Source organism: Monodelphis domestica, chromosome 5, assembly GCF_027887165.1.
Source record: "Monodelphis domestica isolate mMonDom1 chromosome 5, mMonDom1.pri, whole genome shotgun sequence".
NCBI classification, from domain to species: domain Eukaryota; kingdom Metazoa; phylum Chordata; class Mammalia; order Didelphimorphia; family Didelphidae; genus Monodelphis; species Monodelphis domestica.
Genome location: NC_077231.1, coordinates 226,762,877 through 226,789,722, shown reverse-complemented (window position 1 = coordinate 226,789,722; position 26,846 = coordinate 226,762,877).

Below are 26,846 nucleotides of genomic sequence, written 5' to 3'. Positions count from 1 at the left end.
GCACTTGTTCTTTGTCTTAGAATTGTTACTAGGACAGAAAGTAAGAATATAAATTAAAAAACAACAACAAAGAATACAATTTCCTTGAGTGCAGGGAATGTTTTAATTTGGGGGCAGCTGTGGCTCAGTGGGTTGAGAGCCAACTCTACAGATGGGAGGTCCTGGGTAAAATATGGCCTCAGACATTTCTGGTCTATGCAATGCTGAGAAAGTCACTTTATTCCCATTGCCAAGCCGTTACCATTCTTCTGCCTTGGAACCAACACACAGTATTGCTTCTAAGGCAAAAGGTAAGAGTTTTTAAAAAACAATGTAAAGTGAAAACTTAAGAGTTTTAATAAGCTTGAATTGAATACATTCATACCTGAGAAGGGGATGATGGAAATATTAAGATATCTAAGGTACTTTAGATACTTAAGGTTCTTAAAGTACACAAGATACTTAAAGTATTTAAGATACTTAAGAACTTTATCACTATTAGGGGAGTGAAAAGGAGTATAGACAGAAGGGAGTAAGCTGAGTAGGTTGGGTTGATATCTACATAAAATCAAAGGACAGGAAAGAGGAATGTGGGGGGAGAAGAGAAAACCAAAAATAGAAGGGAGCCAACTATCTCTCACAAAGAGTCACATAAAAATCAATACAGTGGACAAGAAGAAAGATGGGGGTGGTAGGTAATACTTGAACCTTACTCTCATCAGAATTAGCTCAAAGTGGGAATAAAACTCACATTCAGTTAGCTATTAAAAGCTACCTTATTCAATAAGAAAGTAAGAGGGAAGGAAGAATAAAAGAAGAGGGAATGGACAAATAGGATGGGAAATGGGGCAGGCAATGATCAGAAGAAAAACGTTTGTGAACAGGGAAACGCTAAAAGGAAAGGCAAGGATAAACAGAAAACAAGATGAGGGGAAAGACAAATTAATAATTTTTAGTTTTGGTCAAAGGACAAATCATAGATGCAATTAATAATTTCATTAAAGAAAAGGACAATGAGGAGACAACATATTGAAATTTATGGAATTCAGCCAAAACTGCACCTAGGGGAAAATGTCTAACTCTAAATGTTCAATTCAATAAAACTGTGAAAGGGCAGATCAATGAACTAAAAAAAAAATAAACTAAATGAACTAAGTGAACTACACAAAAACTAAAAAAACTAGAAAAATAAAAAATAAAAAACCCATTTAAACACCAAATTGGAAATCCTGAAAACCAAGAGAGAGATTAATAAAATTGAAAGTGAGAAAACTATTGAACTAATAAATAAGTTAAGGAGCTAGTTTTGTAAAAAATAAAAATAAATAAAATGGATAAACTGTTGGTTAACTTAATTTTAAAAAAGAAAGAAAACCAAAATGTCAGTATTGCGAAATGAAGAATGTGAAGTCACAATAAATGAAGAAGAAACTAAAGGAATTAGTGAGAGTTATTTTGCCCAACTACATGCCAATACATCTGAAGATTTAAGTAAGATAAATTCATAATTTTAAAAATGTAAACTACCTAAATTAACAAATAGAGGAAATAGAATACTTAAAACAACCCTATTACAGAAACAGAAATTGAACAAACCATGAAAGAATTATCTGAGAAAAAACTTCCCAGGGCTAGATGAATTCTAGCAAATATTCAAACAAAATTAATTGCAATACAATATAAACTATTTGGGAAAACAGGGCAAGATAGAATCCTTTCAAATTCCTTTCATGACACAAATATGGTACTAATACCTAAATCAGAAAGAACTAAAAGAGAAAGAAAGCCTTAAACCAATCTCCCAAATGAACACTGATTCAAAAATTTTAAATAAAATGCTACTAAGGGGATTATAACATTATATCACAAGGCTCATACACCATGACCAAATTGGTTTTATACTTATACTAGGTAGGTAGGAATGGTTCAATAAACTCAAAAATTCAAGCTTTGGGTGGAAGAACTCACTGTTGGACAAAAACTTCCAGGAAAACAATATCGCAGAAAGTGGTCCTTAGAACAACATCTCACATCAATCATATACAAGATAAATTCAAAATGCATATTTGATCTAGAAATAAATGATGATACCATATCCAAATTAGAGGAACATGGAAAAGTTTGCCTATCTGACTTGTGGATGAGGGAAGAATTTATGACCAAACAAGACATAGAGAAAATTCCAAAAGGTGAAACGGGTAATTTTGATTACATTAAATTTAACAAGTTTTGTTCAAACAAAACCAATGGAACCAAAATTGTAAAGGAAACAAAAATGGAGGGGGAATATATAGCAAATATCTCTAACAGAAGCTTCATTTCTCAAACATAAAAATTGAGTCAAATTTATAAGGATAACAAGCATTCCCTTATTGATAAAATGAGCATAGTATATGAACAAACCATTCTCAGAAGAAATTAAAACTAACTAGTCATATGAAATATTCCTTAAATCACTATTGATTAGAGAAATATGAATTAAAACAACCTCACACCTATCAGATTGGCTAACATGACCCAAAAGGAAAATGATAAATGTTGAAGTATGTGTGAGAAAAATGGGATGATAATACACTGTTGGTGGAACCATGAACTGATATCATTCTGGAGAGCAATATGGAACCATGCTCAAAGCTTCATAAAACTATGCATAGCCTTTAACCCAGCAATACCATTACAGAGTCTGTGTCCCAAAGAGATCAGAGATAAGGGGGGAAAAACCTACCTTTATAAAGATAGTTTGTAGTGGCAGAGTTGGAAACTGAGGGGCCTTTCCATCAATAAGGGAATTACTGAACAAGTTTTGTTATGTGATTGGAATGGAATACTCTTGCACCATAAGAAATGAGGAACAGGTCAAGTTCAGAAAAACCTGAAAAGACTTATATGAACTAACTCCAAGAAGTGAAGGAGGACCAGGAAAACATTGTGCAGAGTAACAGAAATATTGAATGATGCTCAACTGTGAAGAACTATACTATTATCAGCAAAGCAGGTTTCCAAGGTGCTCATGATGAAAATGCTATCCACAGCCAGTGAAGGAACTGTTGGAGTCTGATTGAAAATGAAAGCATACCATCTTCCACTTTATTTCCTTAATGAGTTTAATATGTGAGTGTGATAAGTCTTCATTAAGGTCTTTTGATGGAACTGTGAACTGATACATCAATTCTGGGTAGCAATAAGGAACTATAATTTAAAAGGGCAATAAAACTATGCAAAGCCTTTGACCCAATGAAGTCATTACTGTGTCATAAGTCTTTATGCCAAAGAGATAAGGGGAAAAGACCTACTTGTATAAAGTTTTGATATGAACAATATGGACATATGCATTACATGAAAGCAATATTATATTCTATAACAGACTATTAGCCACTGAGGGAGGAAAGGAGAACATCTGAATTGTAAAATGTCAACAAATAATTGTCAAAAATTGTTTCTACATATAACTAAAAAAATGGTAAAAGTTTTTAAATGCCCTAAAAATTATCTGCTTCACTTAACCTATCCTAGCTTACTTATTGTAGCAGGCAGGGATCCTTCTCTGAAGTCAAAACAAACCAAAAAAATGTATAAAAACCTTTATGAAAGTGATTCTACTCAAGATGGGTGTGTGGGATGTGTGCAAACTTATGGACAACATGAAATCCAGCAGACCTTAAAGATGAATGTCTCTTGTTGGGAGAGAACTCAGCAGGTATCATATCTAAGTAGTAACCCTTAGAGAAATAAGGCTGGAAAATGGAGGCCAGCTTGCAGATAGGTAGGAGCTGGATATACATTTTTCTGGAATGGTCACCATGATGAGGAAGGCCATAAAGCTGGAGTAGATTTCCCAATCAAATCTAATCTTGTTGATAAACTTGCATGCCTCCCAAAAGTAATGAATGAGAGACTCCTGACAATGTGATTGTCACTTGCAAGAAAGTGCCATGCCAACTCATCTTCAGTGCCTATGTTGCCAGCATAATGAACCAAAATGAGGTCAAAGAAAATTTTTATAAAAACACAAAGACCCTCATCATCGATGTGCCAAAAGTAGACAAACATGAAATGCTGGGTGACTCTAATACCAGAGGAGGCACAAACTATCAGACAAAGCAGAAAAATCCTTGTTAGGAATAGAGTCAGACACAACAACAACAATTATCACTTACTACTGAAGACTTACACATCTCATGACTTTCTTATCATCACCATTGTCTTCCATTTACCTAAACACAATAAAATTAGTGAATGCATCCTCAAAGCAAACATTGGCATTTAATACACTATGTCATTGTAAGAAGAGACAGACAGCATGTGAGACTGACAAATGCAATATGTGGTCCAGAGTACAAGATCAATCATAGATTCATCTTCTCCAAACTAAACATTCCCATTTAACAAAAGCTGGTGCCCCCCAAAAAAGAGGCCTACCAGAAGATTTGCTGTCAACAGGCTAGACAGCTTCTCTTCATTGTACCTAAACAGTTTGTTGCTGACTTGGAGGGAAAATTGAGCCAATACGTGGTTGGCAATAGGGAAACGGAAAAGAAGTGGGCAGCTTTCAAAGATTTGGTGTACAATACTGCCTTTAGTCATCTGGGCCATTAGGATTGGTTTGATAATGATGATGGGGGAAAATGTTAGAGAAATTCAGAAGCTACTAAATGAAAAACAAGAACTCAACAGTATTTATTAGCAGAGTTGTCCATTTATTTCTAAGTGTGTGAAAGAGAAAAATCCAGAGACTTTTGGAAATGAAAAAAGCCTAGAGAGACTGCAAAGATTCCATCAGCAGTGGGTGGGATGGGCTGAGAAGGTTTGGAACCTTGGAAAGGGAACAACCCAGAAGGAGTCAGTTGGTCTTCTCTCTTGAGTTGAGACTTCTTGAACAGAGGGTCAATATCTGACTGGATCCTGATCCAAGAAATCTTGCCTTCCCTGAGCCTTATCACAATCCTCCCAAACTAACGAGTGAAGAGAGAATTGGAGAGAAAAGAAGTCCACAAAAAGACTTATCCCAATCTCCCTTTACCCTGAACTTGAGGACATCTGCTGTGAGGTGCCAAAAGCAAAAAGTTCAACACTCTGAAACTCTCAGGGACTCGGGCCACCAAACCTGAGTTACCTAACTTTGGGGGGGAAGAGTTTAGCTGGTTAGGGATCCCTTTTCCCTCTTCCCTCCTGACCCCACTCTACCAGCCAGTCCAACCTTATCCTTCATCCCTGTTGTTTAGAATAAACTTGTTACCAAACTTTAAATGACTCAAGACTAAGTAAAGAGCAGTTACAGCTGAGGGGAACGGGGGAGAGAAGTGATTTCTCTGCCCGGAATCTGTGTCTGTGTATCATGCTTGTTGTTCTAACCAAGACTTTTGATACCGCTAGTCATAAGGGCATGTGAAAACCATGGCAAAATGTGGTTTCCCAGAGAAGCTCATCAGTATTGGATGCCAATTCCACGACAGCCTGCTTGCATGAGTTCTGGATAACTGGACTACGCTCTTGCACTTTCCCAGGCATCAATGGAGTAAAGCAGGGATGTGTACTTGCTCCCATGCTCTGTATCATGATGTTTTCAATTGTGTTTTGGGGTGCCTTCAACAAGGACAAAAACAACATCAAGGTCAGTGTCAGAGGTAGAGAACTCAGAGCCTGTCTAGATAAGGTTCCAGGCCCCTCTCCTTCACCTTCTTTATTCTTAGCATAATAAAACATGTTGTGGGCAATAACATGTTATTAATGATTAGACTGTTCCATGAGCCCGAGTGACCTTAGAGCTTTATCGGCTCTACCTTCTCGCTGATGTTTCTCTAAGGATTGTTTTACAGTCTGTGGTTTTTGTCTTTAAAAGCTGTTACCAGCTTGAATTAAAACATACTCATTCTACCACCAGTAGGTGAGGTCCTTGCGACTCCAGTCTTATTCTTTGGTCTCTCATTTTCCCTCGCTCTTACCCAGGGAACTCCTGGTCCCAGTTCTGCCCCCCAGGGGTGCATCTTACAGCTCAGCTAACACACTGACAGTAAGTGATAGGAAGATTAACATTTTTATTTCACAGGACATTTACAATAAATGCTTGTGAATATTTTTAGTGTATTTGCACACATAGAAATTGTACCAAAATTATAAACATCATTTAAAAATCTTTGTGTCAATCAGGTGCCAATCCAGTGTTAAATAGCTAAGACTGGTAGTAGTCTCTCGCTGACCAAGAATGACGATTGTCTTTTGTGCATTATCATCTATTGATGTACCCTCATGTGGCACTGAAGTCCAAAGGCTGAGGCGCACAGTTTGTGGCACGTGGGGCATGGGACTCCAGTTGTTACGGGAGGTGCGGTTGTGACCTGGTGTCGGTGTTCATGCACAGTGGCAAGATGTCAACGTCGCTCATCTTCAAGGGTGGTGGCGGCATGGTTGATATGGGTACGCCAGCTGCTTCTGAGAGGCAGCGAGTTCTAGTTGCTTTGGTGTAATGCCAGCCCACTTCAAGTTTGACTTTAGCTGATCCTTGAATCTTCTCTTTGGTCGGCCTTGTTTCCTGAGTCCAGCTGACAGTTCACCATACAATCCCTGTCTTGGTATTCGCTGTGGGTCCATGCGGATGACGTGTCCAGACCATTGTAGCTGGGTTTTGAGGACCAGGACTTCGATGCTAGTGGAGTTGGCTCTGTCGAAGACTTCCTGGTTGGTGATTCGGTCCTGCCATCGGATCCTCATGATTGACCAGAGGGAGCATTGGTGGAATTGCTCCAGCTGTTTCATGGGCTTCCGGTACAGTGTCCATGTCTCGCAACCGTACAGGAGTGAGCTGAGGACCACTGCGTTATACACTTTGAGCTTCATTGCAGTGCTTACACAGCTGTGTTGGAGGACTTTGCAGCACAGCCGCCCGAGTGCCTGGCTGGCCTTTTGGATGCTGGCATTGATCTCATGGTGTAGGGACCCGTCGTTGGCGATGGTGCTGCCCAAGTACTTGAAAGTGTTGACATTAGAAAGCTGTGTGCCATTGATCGTAATGCATGGCTGGTTCGTTGGCCTCCCTGGTGCAGGTTGGAACAGCACCTCTGTTTTGCTGAGGCTGATAGTCAGGCCAAACAGTTTTGTTGTGGTAGAGAACCTGTCCACAATGGTTTCAAGATGATTTTCTTGGTGGGCCATGAGAGCACAGTCATCTGCAAAGAGAGCTTCCAGGATGAGTCTCTCTGTTGTCTTTGTTTTTGCAGTCAGGAGGCGAAGGTTGAATAGTGAGCCATCCAGTCGGTATTTGATGTAGACGCCCAGGTCTAGATCCATCACAGCATGTCATAATACTTGGGTGAAGTATAGGTTGAATAGCACCGGAGCAAGGACATAGCCTTGTTTCATGCCATTGGAGATGTTGAAAAGATCGAAAGTCTCTCCACCAGATGGGACTTCCGCTGTCATTTCGACATGAAAGAGCTGGATCAGTTTGATGAATTTTGCTGGGCAACCGAGCTTGCTGAGGATCACCCACAATGCTTCCCTGTTCACTGTGTCGAACACCTTCATCAGGTCTATGAAGACAATGTAGAGAGTCAGGTCCTGCTCAAGGCATTTTTCCTGCAGTTGCCTCACCGTGAAGACCATGTCAATGGTGCTGCAATCTGGTCAGAAGCCACATTGTGATTCAGGCAGGTTCTGCACTGAAATAGATGACAGGAGTCTATTGAGTATAACACGGGCGAGGATCTTTCCAGCAGTGGAGAATAGTAAGATGCCTCTGTAGTTGTCACAGGCTGCTCATGTACCTTTGTTCTTGTATAGGGCTATGATGGAGGCATCTCTGAGTTCTGGGGGCATTTCTTCCTCTTCCCATATGCTGGTCAGCACTATATGAAATGCCTGAAGCACCTTCCCATTTAAGGCCTTGTCCACCTCAGTTGGGATCCCGTCTTTACTGGGTGCCTTGACTGTACTCATTTGTTTAATAGCTTTTTGGACTTCCTCTGTTGAAGGAGGGATGTCAAGTTGCTCAATGATGCGGTTTTGGGGGATCTGGTCAAGGGCCCTTTGGTCGACTGAGGAAGGTCGGTAGAGAAGCTGACTGAAGTGTTCTTTCCACCTGTTGCTGATGCCTTTTTTATCTTTTATGAGAGTGTCACCATCAGAGGATAGCAAGGGAGTGGTGGTGGGTTTTAATGGCTCATACACAGTCTTGAGGGCACTGAAAAATTGTTTATAGTTTTTCGTGTCAGCAAAGCACTGGATTTCTTCTGCCTTATTCTCCCACCATAGGTCTTGCAGTTTTCCTGATCTCACACTGCGCCGTGGCTTGAAGAGACTTGAATCTGTTCTTTTTAGGAGCAGAGTTTGGGTTATTTTGCCATTCCATAAAGGCTTTTTTCTTTTTGTTTAGTAGGTCTTCAATAGCAGTGTTGTTCTCATCAAACCAGTCCTGGTGGTTGTGTTGTTTGGGGCCTAGGACTGCCTTTGATGTTTCCTTCACTGCATCTCTGAACTGGTTCCATTTCTCGGTTGAGCTTCCAGTGAGTGGTCCCTTGGCAGACAGCTTGTCATCCAGGCAGAACTGGAATGTTTGCAAATAAGATGGATCTCTAAGATGACTCACGTTGTAAAATGCAAGAACTGTCTGGGCACGTTTTGGATGGTGAGGCGCAATGCACATTTGAAGAGTTGCTCTAACCAATTGGTGGTCTATCCAGCATTCAGCTCCTCTCATGGCTCTGGTGATCTGTACATCCTGGATGTCTCACCAGCATACAATGATGTAGTCAATGAGATGCCACTGCTTTGATTGTGGATGCATCCACGTTGTTTTATATTTGTTTGCCATTCTGAACACAGTGTTCATGATGGTGAGTTTGAACTCTGAGCATTTGCTAAGTAGCAGTAGGCTGTTGTTGTTCATTTTGCCCATGCCATGTTTGCCAAGCACTCCTTTCCATCTTTTATGGTCTTGGCCAACGTGGGAGTTGAAGTCTCCCAGTAGTATCAGCTTGTCATTTGTGGGCACTGAGTGCAAGACAGAGCTCAGGTCAGAGTAGAACTGCTCAATGGTCTCCTCTGTGCTGGTCAGTGTTGGGGCATATGCGCTAGTGATTGTGGCATGCCAGTCTTTACTGAGAGGTAAATGGATCTTCATGAGCCTCTCGCTGATGCCCACAGGCAAGTCTGGCAGCTGTTTAAGCAGGTTGGTCTTGATAGCCAGGCCAACACAGTGGATTCTGTCTTCATTTGTGGCTCTACAGTCTAGAGGGCATGAGTCAGATCCCTGTAAGATAACTTTGCGGACTCTGACCCTGACAGGAAGTGAGGAGCTCTCTCCCCATCCACAAAGCCCAAGTTTTCCACTGCTAAGCAGCCGACACTCTCTCCTGCCACTGGAGAGTCAGTGCAAGAGAACTCCAGGCACATGCGAGGGAGGCGAAGCACTGACTCTTCAGGAAGACATAGAGGCAGTGAAACCGTCAACCCAGTTGGAAAACAATTTCAAGGAGAAGAAACAAGAACCAGCTACCAACTCAAGATGGCTCTCTATGGTGATCTTTTGGAGAGGAGAAGACTCTGAGAACCCATGTGAGTAATCAGAAGCCAGGAGGAAACTTTTGGAGGGTTGGATAAAGAGAGAGGGGCAGCTATGTGTCAAAGAGCAGAAAGTGCTGAGCCTGGAGTATAAAATACTTATCTTCATGAGTCTGGCCTTAGACACTGACTAGTTCTGTGACCCTGGGCAAGTGAGTTACTAAATCCTGCTTGCCTCGATTTCTTCTTCTCTAAAATGAGCCAGAGAAGGAAATTACAAACCACACCAATATCTTTGCCAAAGAATTCCCAACTGGGGTCAAGAAGACTCAGGCAGACTAAACAATACCAAACAACATAGAAAGAGCAGAGGAAGCTCACTGAGGTTGCCCTCTTGAGGCCTGTTCCCTTCTCACCTTCTATGGCCATTCATTCAGTGGCTCTCCATTCAAAAGTTCTGTCTCCCTAAGAGCCCCTAGACGGCAATGATACCACATTTTTGCCTCTTTAGAGAGGACTTTGCTGGGGGACTGGTCCCTTCTGTGGAGGACTGATAAAAGCTTCCTCTCCTCTGCATCCAAGAACATAGTACTGCCATCATTTTAATGAGGATAGTCTATTTATTCCAGGGGAATTGGCTTTGCTCATAATTGAATAAAAATAGTTTCCTTTTTCCTATAATATTAAAAGGCAAAACACATCCCAACAATCCCAACACTTTAGCCCTTCAAGCTCTTTATAAGAAGCAGCTGCCTGAATTATCCCAGAGAGAAAGGAATTCCAATAAATCAGAGGGAATTGAACCATTTTCTGGACTGTATATATGGAACCTCAGGGTTAGGGAAGAGTATTGTCACCCTCCACCTCTAGAATAACTATATATAGGAGCCGCTGCAATTTCCTGGATGACATCTGGGACTGTCTACATCTCTAGCTCAAACTTCACTCAGCAGTCTAGCAGCATGTATACAGTGGAATGTCATAGGAGGTCCTGGGCTGTAGACAGAAGGTGGGATCTAATTGGTCCTGATATGGGTCAGTTGTAGACAGTGAGGGAAGGGTATGAGCAGGAGGGAGCGATGGGTCATAGAGATCTATTTTACCAAACTGGTCTCCTTTAAGAATGTATCCCTTTCCTTGCTGACTTCTACTGGAGAATTGGCTAAATAGGGAATTCATCTTTATGAGACCAGATATGCAGGAATCCTCCTGAGTCACCTAAAAAGGACACAAGACAGTCACTATCTAGCACTTCTATCCAGTTTAATTGGCTTTACAAAAGTAGATCAGTGGGCTCCCCAAGCCAATGGGACTCTACTGGACAAGAAGAGCTCCTGCTGTACTCCCATCAGACCACATCCTCAGTAATTCTTGTTCTACAGACTCTAATTGTTGTTTAAATTCCCCGTGCAGTACTTCACAGTATGGGAAAAGCCTATCCATCTTGAGCCTTCCCAGTGGAGGAAATAATCCCTTAGACTGATGGTAAGAGGACAAGAGAGGAGGATCTCTCCTCACTTGCAAACACCAGCATCTGCATTTCCTCTGCCATTCTCTTTCCTTATGGCCTTGGATCTCTGCTGGATTCCATCCATTGTCCAGTAGCACCTCTGGGACTGAGGCCAGGCCTCCCCCTGCAACTAACTGCTCCCTGTGCCCATCAGTGGTGCCCCTCAGTGTTGTTACTGAATCACTAAGTTACCCCTCTGTCTTAAAGGCACAATCCTTATCAACCAAAAGAACATTTATTTGTGTCTTCAATTGCTGAATTTATTTTCATTTTCCTTATGCTGATGATCAGCTTTTCAAAAACCATGACTAAGAGCTAAAGAATCCCTGATCTTATCATGCTTTTACTCTTTCTGCCAGGTCCCCATAGACTGGGATCTTGATGCCTCAGGAAATAAGCTAAGGCCAAGAGTTTAAGGCTGATTCCACCAAATCAGCCAAATCCTGAAGACAACTTCCTTGCCTTGTTAAAATGAACCCAACTCAGTATATGTAAAGTAGATCACATCCTGTCTCACTAGAAGCATCTAGGTGGATGGAGGACTGAGCCTGGAGTCATGAAGACCTGAGTTCAAATTCACCCTCAGATACTATCTAGCTTGTAACTACAAGCAAGTTATTTAGCCTCTGTTTGCCTCAGTTTCCTCAACTGTAAAATGAGGATAAAAATAGCACCTACTTCCCAAGATTATTTTAAGGACCAAATGAAATTATATTTATAAAGTGCTTTGCAAACCTTACAATGGCATATAATTATTTATTCCCCAGAATCAGCCACACTAGTCCATCTAGTCACTCTCTAGCTTTGCCTCTACCCTCTGACCTACCTTGTTCTTCTGATTCTCTTCAAGCTGAGCACTCATTCCATGATGTCTGGTTCCCTTATGGTTTCCATCCAAGACTGAAGTCCTTCCAGAACAGAGCAGTCACTACCTTTCTGGGAGGTTCTTGACTAACAGAGACTGGGAGAGTTTGGTCTCTGAGGAAGGAAGCATCTCTCTAAGGTTGGAATATACTAGAAAGTGAGTTCCCTGATAACTTCCCAAGATCCCAATTTTCTTTAATTAGGAAAACGCCAGAAAAGAACATCCAGCCAACATGGCCTTGCAGACAGCAGTGGAGATTCCAGCTCTTGGTCGACCCTTATATCTAGGAACCCTGTACGACTGTCACTCAGATGCCTTCCTCCCTGGTAATTAACTCTCTTGAATGCAAAGCCTTGCTCCAGATATCAGGAGAGATGAGGGTTAGAAAAATGTTCTTTCTTGGTGAAAAATGATCATTGCATGAAAATCAAAATCAGAGAAAGTCACAGTGATTCACATGTTTCAGCTTTTCTCTCCCAGAGCACACGTGGATCACTTTTCTCTAATTAAAGATGCTCTGTGATAGCAAAGTCCAGTCAGGAATGATAAGGATGGGCTGAAGAGGGCAGTAGACATCAAAAAGAGAAGGAATTTTTTCAGGCTCTAACAAAAAAGAAGACTGAGCTTTTTTAAAACACTTACACAAAGAGAGGGCATCAGAGCCTTGGTAAATCAGACAGAGCTTTGCGAGGTGGAGAGGCAGGTTCTCGCTCTCGCGCTCTCTCTCTCTCTCTCTCTCTCTCTCTCTCTCTCTCTCTCTCTCTCTCTCTCTCTCTCTCTCTCCCTCTCTCTCTGTCTGTCTCTTTCACACCCACACACCACGTGTTTGTACATGTTAAAGAATCTGGTTAAAAATAAAGTTCAAGGTCAACCTTGAAGTTAAAAAAAAGAACTGATAAGAGGAATGAAGGATTATGGAGAAGGGAGAAGGGAATATAATTACATCACTTTCCCTTGATAAACATGAGGATTATAGGTTGTTTGAATATACATTGGCTGGTGATCCTTATCAGTATCTAGAAGAGAGGTAGCTGGCGGTTCAGTGGACAGAGCATTGAGTCTGAAGTTGGGAAGACCTGAATAAAAATTCACCCTCAGACACCTCCTAGCTGTGTGACCCTGAGCAAGTCATTTCCACTCATTGCCAGACAAAATAATCTACTGGAGAAGGAAATGGAAACAACTCCAGTATCTTTGCAAGAAAACCCCTATGCACAGCTCTGCTCAGGGTCAGTAAGAGTCAGACACAACTTAAGAACAATAACAAGCATCTAGAATAGCCATCTAATTCTATCCCATTTACTGTCTTCCTGAGTCATATCCCAGCAACCAGCTAGTAGGATACAGCTATCTGGAGCAGTGGATGGAACACTGGACCTGGGATCAGGAAGACCTAAGTCCAAATCCAACCTCAGGTGCATCCCAGCTATGAGCCCCTAGGCAATTATTTTCATCTGCCTCAGTTTCCTCATCTGTAAAATGGTGCTTATTATAGCACTTATCTCTCAAGGTAATTTTGAGTATCAGAGGAGATACTAGTTGCAAATATTTTTATTTTATTTTTGCCAATTAAATATACAAATAAATTTAGCATTCTTTTTAAAAATTTTGAGCTTCAAATTTCCCCCTTCCTTCTCTCTCCTCACTGAGATGGCAAAAATTTGATATAGGTTACATATGTGCAGTCTTGCAATACATTCTATATTAGTCATGTTATAAAAGAAAACAGACCAAAAAATCCTATAGAAAAAATAATTTTTTAAAAAAGGATTCTTTGATCTGCACTCATATTCTGAATTCAGGTCTTTCTCTGAAGGTGGAGAGCAGCCTTATTTCCTTCAAAATGACTTTGATTCTTTGTTTTGCTGAGAATAACTAAGCATTTCACAGATGGTCATCCTATAATATTTGTTACTGTCTTTAATGTCCTTCTGGTTCTGTTCACTTTACCTTGCATCAGTTCATAGAAGCCTTCCCAGGTTTTCCCCAAAACTATCCATTGTCATTTCTTCTTGTATTGTATATCATATGCCAATACTTATTCAGCTATTCCCCAATGCTTTGCAAACATGAAAATTCTATCTAAATGTTAGATAGTAATATTGTTCCCTAGAAGTAAAGGATGTCTCAAAATATGGTACCTGACCAAGACAACCTCTGAGGAGGCTATGCTTCTTTAGAGGCATAACTACTCCTTTTCCTGTCTCAGAGAAGGTTCCAAAGATCTTGTCCTAAACTAACACTGCCCTGCCTGCTGTAGACATGCCCCATTCCTCCTACCCTCACCAGGCACTTCCCTCACTCTGAATGACCTCCTGCCCTCTGTCTAGAACAGGGAATGTGTTGTGCTACACGTGGAGTCAGAAGACCAGGCTCTGTTTTGATACTTAGTAGCTGTGTGTTCCACAAAAAAGAGAACCATCATTACTCTGAGCCTCAGTTTATTTGTCTATATGATGGGGCTAATGGCAACAGCTTACTTACTTCATTGAACTTTTGGGAGGACAGTGCTTTGTAAACCCTATGAAATATGTATCAATGTGGAATATTTTAAAGACACAGTCCCCAGACTAAGAGGAGGAGAAGCTCTCCACTTATGGAGGTAACAAATAGGCTCAGATTGGAGGGGGGGGCATACTGGGCCCCAGATTAAGAAGAAAATGAGGATCCATATTCAGAGGTTCAGAGTAGGAAGGCCTTATTAGTCTTTGGAGATTCAGTGGAGCAAGAGAATTGCAGAGGACTAGACAAGGTTTTTCCAGGTCAGGATGTAGGATTTCACCACCTCTGGCATCTGTGCTTATCCAGCTTCTCCTCCTTCCAGATGTTGCCTCCTAGACCCAACAGTCCCTGCCCTTCTGCAATCTGCCATTTACTCCTTAATGTTTCTGTCCCATTCTAGGCATCACTTTGTGGGACAGGGAGACTCTCAAGAGCAATGTGACAACAGAAGAGCAATGCAAGACTGAATTTGACATCCTCACCTCTGACTCTTTTGATGCAAAGACCAGTGCCCTGAACATCCATGGAGAGCTGAAAGCAAGTGTCCTCGGGGGGATGGTTGATATAGGAGGCTCTGCCAAATATTTATGGGACACCAAGACATTCAGTCAACAAGCTAGGGTCACTCTCAAGTACAGTATGACCACACAGTATTGCCATCTAACAATGAACCACCTGGGATATCAGAATCTCTCCTTCCCTGATGTGTTTGATAAAGGGACAGCCACTCACGTGGTCACTGCAGTGCTCTATGGGGCCCAGGCTTTCTTTGTGTTTGATCAACAAGTTTCCACTAGTGAAAATGTCAAGGATATAGAAGGATCATTGATGGTTCAAGTAAAGAAAATTCTTAAAGTAACAGGAAACATAGAGGGGGAGATGAAAATGAACAGTGAGAAAAAATCAGCTAAAGAATTCAGGTGTAGATTTTATGGAGATTTTGTTCTTGAGAATAATCCAGTGACTTATGAAGATGCAGTAAAAGTCTATGCCTCCCTTCCTAAACTGCTGAGGGGTCATGGGGTGCCCCTTCTAGTTTGGCTGTACCCTCTAGAGAAGCTGAGCTCCAAGGCTGCCAAGTTGGTCCAGGGGATCAGCATTAGCTTGGTATGTGATGCCCAGTATACTCTGGAAAGGTTATCTGAGTGTGACAAGAAGTGTAATGACATGTTGGAGGCACCAGGTCTCTTTTCTGTAACTCAGGAAAAACTCAGGCTATTCCAAGAGCTAAACAAGCAGCACAGACAAATTTTACAGAGGAAAATAGCCAAGGTGTTACCCTTGATCCGGGGAGGCAGAACAACGGAATATAATCTGGCCAGCATTTTAACAATGGAAAGCCAGTCCCCATTCAGCTCTAGGAGGCTCTCAGAATTCCTAGATCAGAAGTTCCTTGAGATAAAAGTGATAAATTCCTTCCTTACTCTTCTGAAGGAGGTGAGAGTCATAGCTGACCAGAGTGAGTTGCAGGATGTGGTACTAGGCTCTCCCAGCCAATTTGTCTTGGTGTTTGCACTCACCTCCTTGCAGGAGGAACCCTACTTAGCAGATTGGAAACTGTGGCTTTGGAATCCAGTTTCATTCATTCTTAAATGTAAGCAAAAGACATATTCCTCTTGGGTGGAGGACAAAGAGATAAGGAGAAAAGCGATCCACTTGGCAGAATCCTTTTCCAAGTTTGCCAAGAACAATCACTCCACTGGGAAGACTCAGTTCTTTGTGTCATCCATCCCAGACCAGGAGAACAAGGGGGTCTCCATTCACCTCTATGAAAGGGGACTGCAGATTAGCTCCAACTTTGAGCTACCAGTCAAACCCCCCCCTCCCCAGATTGGTGGAGTCACACATGACTATGTAGAGCTCATATTGACCCCAGCATCTGAGAAGAAGGAGGGGATCATTGGCTATCGGGTAGAGTACCAAGTTGTAGGGGAAGAGGATTGGACCATCATCGCGGTGTCTGGAGCTCCAGAGGTATTCAAAGTGACTGGCCTAGAGCCTAGCACACAGTATCTCTTCAGGTTTGCTCAGGTGTGTGAGCTAGGGCATGGTGAGAACAGTGATGTGAGTTCTGCTACAAAGGTACCACCTTCTACCAGCCCTCCTGGAAAGCCAAAAGCTGTTGTGGTGGGATCACAGTTCATTACCCTCCAGTGGCAGGGACCAAGTGTTGATGGAGCAGGAGTCAAGATCAAGGAATACAGAATAGAGTATAGGGAAGAGCCTGAGTCTGTGGGTGAGGAGGAGGAGGAAGGAGAATGGCATGAATACAGAACAGGAAATGATGAAAACTGCTATACCATTAAAGGATTGATGCCTCAGACTGTGTACTGCTTCCAAGTTTCAGCTGTGTATGATGGCGGCTGGACAAGTGAGAGCAGTGACAAGAGTGACCCAGTGAAGACCAGAACTTCTGCAATGGGCAAGAAACACAATATGATAAGGGGAACTTTTAGCAACTAAAATCTATAAGGGTGTTTCTCAGGACTAGAGAATTTAATGTTGTAAGGATTGACCAGAAGATTGTTGACTGACTTTCTCAATTCACTTAATTACAGGAAGTCAGACTCTGAGAGATTGATCTTCCTTTTATAGTGTGAGGGGGGTGGCATTTATCTATCCTGGAGGATTCCTTCCAACTCCAACGTCCATGATGCCAACTTCTGAAAATGTAATGTCTAAATTAGAATGTCATATGGTAACTTAGATCTAACTAGTGTGAGGGGTAGTGGGACTGTCATTTTCCATGATATAATCATTGGATTTCTCCTGATGTGGCCTAAGATTTTGTTAGCTTTTTTTTTCATAGTTGGCCTCACATTAAGCTTTTGGTTTGTTGGTTTGTTTTTGATATGAACCTGTAAAATCATTATAATTTCCTGGGGAATCCCTATGGTGCAAATTCCTTTAGAGGAGAGCAGTAACTCCTTTGTAATTTCTGGTTTAAGAGAAGAAGTTCTCTCTCTCTCTCTTTTTTTTTTTTTTTGCATCTTAGACCCTCTGGCAATATGATGAAGCCTATGGATCCTTTTGCAGAATATTTTCAAGTGCATAAAACAAAATATAAGATTTTTTTAAAACCTAGTCATATTCAAATGCAATTATCAAAAGGTATTTTAAAAACAACCACACAGGTTCATAGATCCCAAGGGAACGACATCTATCCTTTAGAGATCTTTTTGAAGCACGCTTATGACGTTAAAGGATTTTCCCCCTTACTACCTAGGACCTGAACCCAGGCTTCCTGGCTCCCAGGCCAGCCTGCCATCCCTTTCCACACACTGCCTCCCTCAAACTTGTAGGTAATTTTAAGGAACAAGGTCTTGTTCAAAACCTTATATTACTAGAGATGTTGTAAGACACAGAATCGGCCTCTGGGGCAAGAATCTTGGGACACTGATTCTATTTTAGAAAGCAAGATTCCATGAGTGCTTTCAGCTGTCACGTCACAATGATGCCTCATTCAGACCCACGTTAGGCGACCTACTAAAACGCATAAGTTATAAAAGGTTTTTTTAGCTTTGACTGCCTCCCCGTGTGTCTGCATCTGGTAGAACTCTCCAGAGGACGGAGACTTTCAACATTGCCTTTCTCTTCCCTTTAAACTTGGTTCTTGAACAATTGCATTGGATTGAATTTTTTCCGATCATTTTCCTACGTCTGTAAGAAACTTAAATGGGAAAACAGCAGCAAGGACAAAAGACATCTGAGTAAATCCAATTCAGTGAATAGATTTCTTTTTAGGTTTGCCCCTTGTTGGGATTTTGGGAAACCTCAGTCTCCTCACTAGTACATCTGAAGACCATCTTTGTAGGGGCACTTCTCCAGATGGCCAACCTCTTCCAGGTGTGTTCATTCCTGTAACTTCGAGTTTCTGAGAAAACTATTATCTGACTTTGCCCCTGGAAAACCTGGTGTGCCAGGGACCTTAGAGGTCATCTCATGTAACCCTCTCATTTGACAGATGAGGAAACTCAGGCTCAGAAAAGTCTAAGGTGACAAGGATGACAAGTATAAAAAACATGACTTGAACCCAGGTCTTCTGACTTCCAGTCAAGGGCTCTTTCAACTATAAGAAATGGTTATGAATGGGACCTGCTGTCCTGTCTTCATTGATTGCCAAAATAGGAAAACATTGTCTTATAGGAAGTCAGTTTGTGATCTGCATCTTCTTTAATACTCCCCAATCCAAAAACCAAGTCACTCTTCCTTTAGCTTATCTCCAACACTGGACAGGTTACAAGGGAAAGAGGGCCAGGACATGAGCAGAAGGCAGGTAGGAAGGAACTGGAGACTGAACTTTGGAGAAAACCTAAAAGAGAAAGTCTTCTTTGCTGGGAACAAGCAGTGGGATAGGGATCCATGGATCTATGGGTGAGCCTTTCAAGCTTCATTAGCTCCATTTCCAGTTTAACGCTGTCAGCACTCCCCACTGATCCTGCTGGAAATCATAAGAATTCAGAGAAATAAAAAATAGCTCCTCATTGGAGAAAGGTTGTTAACCTTTGAGAGAGAATAGGATAAGCTTGCTTACACCCATCCCAAGGTCCACTGCTTAGAGCTAGAAGCTTATCTTTTACCTGAGAAAAAAACCTGCCAAGAGTCATTCAAATTTTCCTTATTTTTTAACTGGTGGCTAAGCATCTCTGTGGTGTTCCAGGAATAAATGAGGGAAGGGAAAAGAGACCAATCAAGTAAAATGAGCTTTGAGCTAGTAGTACTGACTTTCCACCAACCAAAAGCATGATGCCAATATGGTACTTTGTCTCTGTTCCCTTGGACAGAAGCTTCCCCAAAAGTCTTAGTGCATTTGAAATGACTAAAATTTAATACTGCACTAAGATTTTTAGGACATTCTGTAGGTATGAGAAAGTATTTGGTAAGTATATAATTAGGTCAAAGGAAGCAGGAGGTTCTTTTAAAAAGTATTTACCTATCTTTTGTGTTTTCATCCTCTAGATTTCCTTGCTCCTGTGTAAATGGAGTTTTGTGCCCCAGGACTAAGGTTCCCCAGAATTCCTTTACTTTTCCCAGAATTCCTTTTTCTTTTGTCTCCAAGTTGTGTCCTCACGTTTTATAAATAAATTTCTGTCTTTACTAAGGCTATCACTATCCTTTACTTCCAGTTATTATTAATAAATATTATAGATTTATAATACTTGTAATATTGGATATTAATTTTTAATCTTACACTCCCAAATACTCTTTACCCTCTTCCCTGAAAGAGAATAAATTCTTAAGGCAAACACTTTTTAAAAAGTGGAAGAAGGAGGTAAGCAATTCATCAAAATCAATCAACATGCAAGAAAAAAATTCAGTATTATATCTTGTATTCCACACCTATAAATCCTTTTCTCTTTTTCAGGACCAAACTTGTTATTCCTTATTTCTTATCAGTCAGTTTTGATTGCTTTGTGGTGGCTATGATTTCCACTTATTTTGATAAAGCTATTGAATACATTATTTTCTTATCTCTGTTTACTTCCCCTTTGCTCCAGCTTATGTATTTTCATACTTCTCTGGACTCATCATGACCAGTGTTTCTTAAAGAACAATAATATTTTCTTATATTCATGTGCCACAATTTGTTTAGATAACCCCCCAAATAATGGGAATCTCTTTTATTTCTAATTATTTGCTCCTACAAAAAGAAGCAGGATGTTCATTAGGAAAACTTTATTCTGTGAATGCTAGAGGAATTGCCCTTTTTTGCTCTATGGATATTTCTGTCTAGTATTTAATTACCTAATTAACTGATTTAATGATTTGAATTTGGAATGGACGTTAGAGATCATCAAACCCCACTATCTCATTTTAGAGATTAAAAACTGAGATATTAGAGGTGAAATGATTTTCTAAGGGTCATAGAGCCAGTATGAGTCATGTCTGGTTGAACACAGTTTCCTTGATTACAAACTCAGTTCTTTCCCCATTCTTGCACCCTGCCCCTATAGAATAATGATAAAGAGCATTACTACGTTCTTATATTTAGTTCCTTCTTTTTTAGATTCCATGTATACTTTTGTTTATGTTTGTTATTTTTAAGTTGCAGTTATCTTCATTAGTTTAGTAATAGCCCTTGGGACCTACTAATCTCAATACAATTTCATATCAATTGATTGTTATCTCCTCAGGGCTATAAAACTATACAGGGTCAGTTAGAGACATTACCCTATTTCAGCATGTTTTGCTCTCTCTCCTGGGTTCTTATCACAACTCCCACTCTTAGTCAGTCAAACATTTTTTTCAACTCCTACCATGAGAAGAATGACCACCTACTCAAAAGAATCCTGAACTCAGCCTAGCATGGCTACAGATGAGCCAGTGTTACAAGTCTTACAGTCAGTAAGCAAGTACAAAATATGGGAGCAAGCAGCCTCCTTTTATCCTAGTCTCAGATACAAGAAAATTCCTCCCCTCATTCATTGACTGATTACAAGAGAGTTCTGATCTATACACAGAGGCTAGCTAATCTGACCACAGACCAGCACTATCCAATTATACTAAACATTCATTTTGGTCCTAGCCAATCAAAGGAGAACACATTTTCAGTCCTCCTGGTCTGCGTATTGTTTTCTTCAACCAATGCAAGGAGGAGAAAGTTAGTGCTCTTAAGTTTCAGTTTCTACATGTCATTTCAGGGAAAACAAAACTTGGCTTGTTTATCTGATCAGCTAGATGAACTCCCCTAAGAGGAGTCCATACTCTCTCTATTTCCTACAGCCCCTCCTTTTTCTTCTCTCCACTGAAGCTCCTCTCATTCTGTTTGTTATTTAGTTCCTCTGATTCTTGGTCTAAATCTGGGTAATCCCTTCTTTGCTGATTCACATTCTTAACCCTCCTCTGGATCCCAATTTGCTCATTTCTCCCATGCAACTGGTGAGTAACCACTAATTGCATTTGTTCCTTGAATAAGTCCTATAATGCAGGGGCTCAAACAGGGTATGACTAACAAAGATGCTAGGGCACAAAGTAAGAAGAATCCCAATTGTTTTCACCATCCTCCATTAAACCATGAAAACTATCCCCTGTGGGGAGCCATCAAAGACAATGCTATTTTACACTGTCACATGTGGAAACTGAGGACTGCAAAACAGCCCCCCAGGAAGGATGGAAACACCCACTGAAAGCCCCCTAAGTGACTTTCCTTATTAACATCCCCTTATTATTGGAATTACTATAATTATTCCCCAAGAAAAATAGATGAGAGCAACATGCTTGCAGGGCTAATACAGATGTCCCACTCTGTCCCCCCAGAATATTCCCAGGAGATCCCACTTAAAAATTAAACCTAAGGATTCTTATATACCCACTTAGATAGGACCCTCTTTTCTAGACATAAAAACTTCTGTGCTCAGAATTCCCCAACCTAAATCTGGGTCATATTGATTCTACCCTCTGACCTTGCACTTAGCAACATTGTTTTTGTTGACTATCTCCTTAGGCTTCGAGTCTGTTGTTCTATGGAAACAAGTATGTTGAGAATGAAAATGTGTGTCAGAAAATGTATTCCCTGAAGCTCTATAATAAACAAACCTGGTGCAATTGCAGAATGGCTGAATAACACCTAAGCACAGGTTTGAGCCCTCAGTCATCTCTCATCTCTTATTCGCCTGACTGCTCCACCTAGTCAGAAGGACCCTCCACTTTGAGAGACAACAGACTCAGCTCTCAAAAATCCCCCATTGTAAAAATGGATTGGAATCCAATATAAAAATGGATTGGAATCCAGGACTTCAATTCCCACAAGCCTTTGCTCTACTTCCCCAGAATGCCTTGTAATCTCACCTGGACTGAGATCGAGAAGGGATTTAACCTGATTGCAAAGGCTTTTGGGCTCTCTCTTTTGGACTTCCGTTTTGGGGCAGACGTGGCTCTTTCCATAATGTAGGTGAGGTCTTATCTAGGCCTCTGGCCTAGGCACCTGTTTTTTTCTTACTTGTATATTCTTAAATTCTCAACCTTTAATAAACCTCATAAAATATAATACTCCTTGCAGAGAGAAACTAATTTCTACCTTCCTCAGTCTCCCCTAAATTTTAATCTTTACACCATTGAACCAGGGTTCCCAGTGTCCCGGGACATGAGCCACCTTTCTCATTCCTGCGGCAGTCTCCTTTATAGTCTTCTCATTATCTGCTATTTGCAAGCAACCATTCATCGCACTAAATTTTCTACAGATACCCCCTTCTACTGCTAAGAGTAGACTAGAGCTAGCCTGTGTAAATAGATGGCTTCTCTCATTTGGGTTATCGATTCTGCTGCCAAATCAAGGGTCTTGGCAATCTAGTTGATTATGAATTCTACCATTGTCTGCCATCTAATGAGCCTGTTTAACATATAGATGGGAGTCCAGTAGCCCCAACTACCATCCTGTACCCATGTGGCTGGTCCATAAGTCTTGACGATTCATTCAAGGGGACTAGGTTTCGCCCTAACCAGTTTTCCTATTTCCATATGCATTTGTATTCCTAGCCTTCTTCAACTGTTTTCAGGTTTAAAAAAAAAAGAATTAATATTGAATAATATGGGGGAACAGCTGGATAGCCCAATGGATTGAGAGTCAGGCCTAGAGACAGGACATCGTAGTTTCAAATCGGCCTCAGACACTTTCTAGGTATATGACCCTGGGCAAGGCCCTTAACCCCCATTGCCTAGCCCTTACAGATTTTCTGCCTTGGAACCAATACATAGTATTGATTCTAAGGTGGAAAGTAAGGGTTTTTAAAAAATGAATAAGAGGAACATAGCATATCCCATTCCAATAGGTGCAAGGAAGCTGTATAATCAGAGATCCAATAATGACCTCTTAACAGGTGGGAGGGGTATCTAACTGGATCTCTAGGAAAATAATGATTATCTGCTGCCACAAGAGCACTTCCCATTAGAATAAATGATAAGGTTTGTTTAGACTGGCATTTCCAGAGTTGTTCCTCTTTTTTATAAGTATACTCATCAGCACTATTGTTCAATTTGCTCCAATAATTTATGAAACCTTTCACCTTAGTGCCATTTTTATGGTTATACACCAGGATTTGGGGATTTATTACTCAGAGGGTTTTGTCATTGCTCATACAATAAAACAGAGTGGCATTGACTTGTCTAGGCTCCCCAACATTGTCTTAACATGATACAACAAAACCAGATGATTTGTGCTTTTCTATTAAGATGCATCCCCTCCTGGATCTGGTACAGGGAAACCAAGTCCCATATAAAAGCATAAACCCAATTTTATTCCAGAGGTACTTGGAACAATTCATAAGAGTGCAGTCATATATCTATAACAGTCTGGTAAGAGTATGTCCATTCTCACTTACTGGTCCCAACTTCAATATCTCTTCTAGTTAGATTCAGACAAAATCTTCCCTCCAGGGTTGTAGTTTGTGGACAAATATGCTGTTCCCAGTTCTCCCATAGCCAAGAGGTTTCCCTCATCACCTTAGCCAGGGAGGCTGAGGATCCATTTGGGCACAGAAGGGATGGTAGCCCAGAGCCAAGTGTTAAACAGAGATGGTCCTCCACACATCCATCATCTAGTTAGATTGAAAGTGGAAGCCATTCTCTCAGCCAGTTGGATAAAGGTATTCTTTCTGCATGGGTCGGACTTGGATGAGCAAGGGATTGGATATGCCATCACCAAAATAGGGAGAAGGAGACTAAGGAGAGCAAGTCTTATCATTTTTGCTGAGACCCCCATGGTTTTCAGTCTAAGTTTTCTCCTTTGGTACTACTATGACTTTATATATCATGGACTGCTACTCCTCCTTTAGGATCAATCTAAATTGTTGCTTCTGTCTGGGTCTCATGCTATCAGCTCAAAAATATATTAATTTCTACAAATTCTTTATTTCTGATCAAGATACCAAATAAGCGAAACCATTAATAAAAAGAAGCCCAATCAGGGCTAAACCAAATATCATGAGCCCTTTTTCCTCATTCATACTAACAGTTAAACCATAAAACACACATCATAATTTCCTTTGCAAAAATAGCATGATAGCCCTAAGAGCGACAAGAATACCAGAGAGACAATAAGCAAACAACACAGATAGTACATTACAGTCTTTTGAACTTCATTTTCAACAGAGCTTATCCTTGTTCCATAGTCCATTTTGCATTTTCTTCTGATTCTGGCTCCAATGGTGATGCAACTGGCCCTTTTACCCAGGAATGATGTGTCTAGCCTTTTTTGGCTATTCTCATCCCAGTCTCAGTTGTCAGAAGTATGAGGAGGCATCTTTCCCAGATAAAATCTAATCTCTCCTTCCAGGTTTTTATCAGCACATAATCTTCTGACCTCAACTGATGAGCCAAGAATTCAAGAGGCAAAATCTGAGCCAAGAGTCCTGGGGCAGGGAGGGGAATGGGGGGGGGGGGACAATCAATTTGAACATTTTGAAAAGGTCTGGGACTGGAGGCTGACCTACCAGTACCTGACTCTATGGTCTCCACTGACCTCCCTAAACTTATACTAATATCCCCAGTACTATCCCATTTCCTGCATTCAAAAAGATAAAATGTTTTTTGCAAGGAAGATAAGACTAGCACTGAGGATTTGATTTATAATTTTTTAATTTCTTTTATCGTCACTTTTCCCCTTTCCATCAAAACCAGAAGATTTGGTTCATCCCCCAATAATTTTGAATACAATGGCTTACTGATCTGGGTATAAGACTCTATCCACAAATGACAGTATCCTATCAGACCAAGAAATTTTCTTAATTCCCTTTTGGTTTTTGGGAGGAGTAATTGGAGGATCCCCTGGACTCTATTCTGGTCTAGCCTTCTCTTTCCAGGATTCATCCAGTGTACCAAATATTTAACTTCCTTTTCAGCATTCAGAAATTTTGTTTTTCATATCCTCAAACTCTTTTCTCCTAGAAAATTTAGTAATACATTGGTGGCAGCTGCTACTTCTGTTCTTCTTTCAACAATTAGGAAATCATCTACATATTGCAATAGCATAATTTCTGCTGGGAGTTCTAATTCTAATTGACCAAACAGGTTAGGGAACTCTGTGTATCCCTATGGAAATATAGTCCATCTAAATCATTGTTTCCTTCCAGTCTGGGGTCTTCCCATTCAAAAGCAATCTGCTATTAGGGTCTAGCAGGCATGCCCAAAAGGCATCCTACATACATACATACACTACATTGAACCATTCACTTTCAAAAGGGAGCTTGATTAATAGAGTATATGGATCTGGAACAACAGGATGCTTGGTCTCGACTATTTTATTTTTATTTTATTTATTGCTCTTAGATGCTGTACCAATCTGTAAAAGCCATTGGATTTCCAGATGAGCAGTACTGGAGTATTGAAGATAAACATGCATGGTTTTAGAAGGCCATCCTTGATGTGGCCATCTATTACTGGCAAAAGATCCTTTCTTGCCTCAAGGGTTGTGAGATACTGCCTGGCTTTTACCACCTCAGCTAGATCCTTCAGGGTGATTTTGATGCGGGTAATACATAATCTCTCTCAATTCCCTTTGCCAGCCCAAACTGAAGGATTTCTTTCTTTCTCATCACCTTCTTTTAAGAGGTGCATCCAGGTTATAATTTATCTTTCTTGTACTTCAAGATTTAGGCCAAATTTAATAATTAAGACTTTCCTGAACAGATTGATCCCTGCTTCAGGGATATGCAATAATCATCATTAATCTCATTTTGATTATGTCCCAATTTGGTTGGTTCTAAATAGAATAAGGGAAAATTTTATCCAGTTACCCCTGCCACCATTAATTTATCCTTGTGGGTGAGATAGAATTAATTGTGCTATTCTCAGAATGAGCATTCAGCTTACACCTCCCTTATTCTCAAAGTAAAAACACCCAGTTGATATCCCCAGTTGAGAAAAGGGATGTCAAAGGCTAGTTTGTTACCTTTAGTTGACTGAAGACTCTGGGTAAGGCTTAGGAGAGAGACTGATGAAGGAAAGAAAAGGCAAAGAACAGGTCAATTGCTTCCCTTACCTCACCTGAATTGGGTTGGAAGCACAGTTGTTTTGATTTGTAGGTCAAGGGGGGCCTGACAGGGGAGGCAGGAAAAGTCAATGCTTGCTGCCTAGTCAGTCAGCACTTAGACCATTACTGAAGTGCCCTCTTTCATGAAGGGAATAAATTGTCCTTTTTTTAAAACTCCTACCTTCTGATTCCAGGTTGTGTGGAGTGAGTAGTGCACTTGTGCTCATTTTTCTCTCATGCACTTGGTGAATACCACTTGTAATGGAATAATTGATAAGGAGGAGTGGGTCCTCCTGTTTCTATTAAGAAAGTTACTTCCTCCCTATTCACCCCCATCCTTAAGTTTATCAAGGATCCTGGGCAGAGGTGCCCCTCAAAAAACCCTTGACAACCTTAGTCTTCCAGCTCTACCAGGGATAGCACCTTAAACTCCTTTTCACCTGATATACAGTATCTCTGCATATATCTATCTTCCCACACTTGAAACACGTGAAAGGTTTTCTCCCTTTTTCATCCCTCCTACTTCCTCT